Raw genomic sequence first — 5,921 nt, 5'->3', positions numbered from 1 at the left:
AGTCATATAAAGCACATTTTTAATGGAGTTGAAGTCAGGCAAGAGCTTTACCCTAGGTCAGGGGTAGGCAACCTGCGGCTCTCCAGCTGTTGCAGGACTACAAATTCCATCATGCCTCTGCAAGTCATAGCTGTAACTGTCAGTTTTGTAATGTTGCAATGCCTCATGGGAAATGTAGTTCCACAACAGCTGGAGAGCCGCAGGTTTCCTACCCCTGCTCTAGGTTTACACCTATGCATTTTGCAGAAACGCGCTACAATCCATTTAACATGATTTCCTATGGGACATGTTCACATTTCCGCATTTTCACCCGATGCGTTTTTTGGAAAGGGTAAGGGACTTTTTTTAACGCAAAAAATTACGTGTTTGGTTCTATAGACTTCAATGAAAACGCTGCAGAAAAGCATGTAGTGTGTTTTTGCTGCTTTGTTTTATAAGTTTTTGATGTGTTTTGCATTTTAAATCTGCCTAGCAACAAGAAAATTTTTTTAAAAATGGAAAAAAACTCAAAACGGGGCAAAAACGCATCAAAAACTCAGGTGCAAAAACGCAATGCAAAACGCAATGCAGAAACGGGTCAAACCCAAACTGCATAGGTGTGAACCTAGCCTTATACATGGCTCCACATTCGGAAGGGATGCAGCAACTAAGTAAAAATTGACCTCTTCTTCAGGCCCATTTTTATATTGCAGAATACACACATCACCATATATGTTTTTAGAGAGACTTTCACTTATTTTATATGTGTTTTAGCCAGGGGCGGACTGACAACTCATGGGGCCCCCGGGCAATAGGGGATCATGGGGCCCCTGTGTCCTTGCCCAAACTCAAAAAAGCCTATGAAAAAGGTACCAGGGGCATCTCATGGGGCCCCCTACTGACCCCAGGCCCTCGGGCAGTGCCCGAGTTTCCAAATGGTCAGTCTGCCCCTGGTTTTAGCTTGCTGTAATATGTTTTAATATGCACTCAGATGCTTTTTTGCTTGCATTTTAATATACTGGATTAAATGTTAAAACACTGCTATGCCCAAAATATCCAAAAGTGAGTTCCAATACACTTGCAAACACCTTTTCAAATGTAAAAGTGAAAAAGCCCGTCATAAAAATATAAAGAGGGGAAGGCATAGAAGACCTGTTAAGTTTTCACTATGCTCTGGTGCCACTGGGGAATGTTCCGCTCCCATCCTGATGAGACAGGAAGTGATAGAAAATCTCTCCAATGGGGGAACAAACTGCAACAAGCCATATGTTTTAATGAAATGGGGAAGGGTTAAAATCTATGTTCGCTTATTATGTTTGTCTGTGTTGTCCTGCCCCAGTTGCTGGTGACTGCTATGTCCTCATGCACACTGGACGTTTTAATAACACTGGTAACGTTAATTGTGTAAAGTCACATTAAAAACATTTTTCAGGGTTTTTTTAGCGTTTAGCCACATTTTCCTGTGTTTTTAGGCATGTGCATTTTTTAGCATTTGCAGTTTCTTTGACCAAAAAATTAATTTTTTTTTAGTCAAAAAAATTCCAAAAACGGTAGTTTGCAGCATTCTACCACGTTTTGCAGTGTTAGAGCGTTTTTACAGCTACAAAACTCCTCTAGAAACCCACTAGTCCTGTTTTTTTTTTCCAGCCAAAAAACGCCCCTGCCAAAAAACGTTGATTACCGTCTATGTGTGCATGGACACATAGGATAACATGCTGGGGGGTTTACTAGCTGTAGAAAAAAATGTCAAAAGCCAAAAACAGCCACTGTAAAAACATCCAGTGTGCATGAGGACTTACCTTGTTTCCTATCTTGCTGTCTGAGGGATATGAAGTGAGATGTGAAATTATGGACAGCAGCAATAGATTTTTACCTTTTCCAAGTCTATCTGAAACGGAAGTATAGCAAATAAACAATTATGTTTTTGAGCATTTGACACTAGAAACTGGTAAAAATGCAAATGTTACTGATGTTCTAAAGCAGCTATCTAAAATAAACTGTTGTTTACTCTAAGATCATTTTTGTTCCTGGTTCAGACTTGCACAGGTTAGTATATTAAGGAGAAGGAGTGCCCACATACAAATGTATATCTGTTTTAATTATTGCACATGTGACTGACAGACGTTTTCATGCAATAATTTTGCATTGGATTTTTTCAAAGAACATTATAATTCCAGGGAAGAAATTCACACGTATATATTATGTCTAACCATACTACAAAGCATGAGGACTTTGTCTTATACACAGTAATCTTACACTGTAAGGCCCCTTTCACACGGGCATTCCGCATGTCCATTCTTCATCTGTCCGTTTATGGATGAAAGTCGGACACCCATGTATTTCTATGGACTAGCGGATGTAAACGGATGATCCTCTATTTACATCTGTTAATGTCTGTATCCGTAAACATCCATTTCTTTGAATGAAAAAAACCCTGTGTTTCTTCCGTAAAAAAAAACGGAACGGACAAAAAATGGATGTAAACGGACATTCGGTCCATTTTTGCATCTGTTTTTGCATTGGTAAAGGATGCAAAAACTGATGCAAAAACGGATGAGAAAATGATGAGAAACTGATGCAGAACTGATGTAAACTGATCCATTTATTTCTTTGAAAAAACCATGACTTAACTGATGAAAAAAACAGAACGCCCGTGTGAAAGGATCCTAATAATCGCAGAAATTAGATGCTCCTAGTCTAGGTTCACACCTATGCAGCTTGTGTTTGATGCATTTTTGCATTGCGTTTTTGATGCGTTTTGAGTTTTTCTTTTTTTTCTTCTTGTCGCTAGGCAGATATTAAATGCAAAACGCAGCAAAAATGCAATACATGCTTTTCTGTAGCATTCCCATTGAAGTCTACATAAACCAAAAATGCAACGTTTGTGTTAAAAAAAGTCCCTGATTCTTTACAAAAAACGCACCGGCTGAATACACACAGGTGTGAACATGGCCCATAGGAAATCATGTTAAATGGACTGCACTGCGTTTCTGCAAAACACTGCAGAAAACGCATAGGTGTGAACCTAGGGTAAGAGAAAGGAGATAAGTGGACTGAGGGTCTGCTGCTGGTTTCAGGGAAGAGGATGGGGTAGGACTAGGGAGGGAAAGGGATAGGAAAGGTATACAGTCTGGACTTTCCTCACCCCCTATGGAAGACAAAAGTACAGTGGGGGGGGGGGGGGGGTTAGGAGAATAAAGCAGTTAATTTTTCAAAGCTCATGGCTTTTGAAACCTGATGCTTTTCTTCTACAAAGGGGACACTCTAGGTTTTCCATGCATGTGATTTCTAGGCTTATGTGATTTGTTTTGTTACGAATCGGAATTCAGACAAAATTTTTGTTATTTGGATGTATCTGAATTTCCGAATCACAATAGTAACAGATTTTAATGAGTCCAAAATAAATTAACTCGAACCAAAATAACTTAATGAAATAACAAATTATTCAAATCTGAAAATGAATTCGAATTCTGAATAGAAACATATTGAAATAAATGCAGTAGAGTATAAAAGTGAAATAAGATGATGATTCTTACTTAGACTGCTTTCACACTGCTCCATTGAAAAACTGCGGCAAAAGCACATATGCATTTTTTGCTGCGTGTTTGCTGTGGTGCGTTGTGTTTTTCATGAGAAGAATTAAAAAATAGCATATAATAAAAATAGAATAGAACAAAAAAAAAGGATACAAAATAATAGAATAGACTAAAACAGACAAGAAAAGAAGAGAAGAGAATGTTATAAAAGTGAATAAAATAGAATAAAGCAAGAGAGCACAACAGAATATAATAAAACACAATAGAATAGAATACAACAGAAAAGAATAGAATATAATCAAACAGAATATAATAGAAAAGAATAGAATAGAATAAAAATGAATAGAATAAAAATGAATATAATAAAATAAAACAGAATAGAATCAATTAGTATACAATACAATATAAAATAATATAAGAGAATAGAATAGAACATAACAGAATAGAATAAAGTAAAACAGAATAGAGTAAAATAGAACAAATACAGCCATCTCCTGAAATTCAAATAGTATTTAAATCGATTCAAAAATAACTACAGAATCCGAATATTCAAAACAATTACCGAAAATCAATCTTTCTATAAAAACCAAATTATTAACTCAACAAACTAATCAGAAGCAAAACCTTATTTTTCCGTCATGCACATCTCTAGTGATTTCCCTTTTATCCAAATTTGCAAATGAATTCAAATTCAAAAATGTATTTGAATTCTAAATGGAAACATATTGCAATAAATGTAGTAAGGTATAAAAGTGAAATAAGATGATGATTCTTATGCAGATTGTTTTCACACTGCTCTATTAAAAAAAAAGCTGCAAAAGCACATTTGCATTTTTGCTGCATATTTCCTGCAGTGCGCTGAGTTTTTGATGAGTAGAATAGAATAAAACAGAATAGAATATAATAGAACAAAAAATAATAGAATAGAAAATAAAATGCAATATTAAATAATAAAATAGAATAAAACAGAATAGAATAGAACAAAGCAGAATAGAAAATAATAAAATGGAATCAAATAGAATACAATAGAAAAAAATAGAAGAGAATAAAACAGAATAGAATAAAATAAAACAGAATAGAATAAATAAGAACAAATATAGCCATATCCCGAAATTCAAATATTTTTCAAATCGATTAAAAAATAACTACAGTATCTGAATATACAAAACAAATTCCGAAAATGAATCATTCTAAAAAACAAAATTATTAACTTAATGAACTAATCCGAAGGAAAACCTTTTTTCCGTTGTGCACATCTCCAGTGATTTCCCTTTTAGAGATTAGTTAGAACTGGGTGTTGAAGCATTCCCCAGGTTCATTCATTTAGAAGGATTTCATAGAGATTGTGATGGACCACCTGGCACCCCAACTGGGTGCTTCTGTCAGAGAAATGCTTCCTCACCGCTCCCAAGAACTAGAGGACACTAGCTTAGGTGCAACAAGGAACTCTCTTTACTGTCAGTTCACACATAATGTATACCACACAGAATCAGGAAAGAGGTTGATCACATTATCCTAAACAATGCAAACTGTAAACAGTAACAGCATCAGTACATCTAATGAACAGCTAACAGTGATCTAATTAACAGTAAGGTAATCAACAGCTAGTGACTAACATCTAATTGTGATCTAATCAAACAGTGATCTAATTAACAGCTAGCAGATAACAATGACAGTGATCTAATTAACAGTAAGCTAATCAACAGCCAGCCAGGAGCCTACTCTAGACAGCCCGGCAACAAGCCCACACCCCTGGACATACAAAGTACTTTGCACATACTGTCTTTCAGGTATTTGCATTTCATTTGTACAATCTGTCCACTAGAAAAGTCATCATGGGACAAAACTCATACAATGTTCCAGCACTCTGAAAAAGTGAAATTGATTTATCTTCATAAATAAATATATTGGTGTAGAGCTATTGCATAATGCAAAATCAAAAAATATATAAACCATAATACTGTAATTACATAAATATATATTGTGATGAATCCAAAGTGATCTGATCCTCTCTGGGATCTAAATGTGACACACCTACACGTGACACGGAAAATGTGAAAAACAAAATGGTCCCATTTATCTTCATAGATTTTTTTTGAGGAAGATTGTTGATAAATATTTCTGTCCCAACTGGAGGAGCTTCTCCAACCCAGTCTGCAAGAGAGCCACCATATTTCCTCTGACCATTAACCTGTCCAAGAATAATATTACACCTTTCCATCCACTCCAGATGGGAAGCTTTATTGTCTTTATGCCGAGAATTCATCTAAGCCACCCTCTCAGTGTTCATCATGTTATTATCCATCATCACAGACTGATCCGCGCTCTCCATGTTATCAGAGGCTGAACTGAGCTCTTTTCCATGCTCTGCCCGGGAGAAGCAGACAAAATCTGCGGTCTCATCTA

This window comes from Staurois parvus, unplaced genomic scaffold (assembly GCF_062004578.1).
Source record: "Staurois parvus isolate SC_StPar_1 unplaced genomic scaffold, SC_StPar_1.0 ptg000669l, whole genome shotgun sequence".
Classification (NCBI taxonomy): Eukaryota; Metazoa; Chordata; class Amphibia; order Anura; family Ranidae; genus Staurois; species Staurois parvus.
This window is presented reverse-complemented; position numbering follows the sequence as displayed.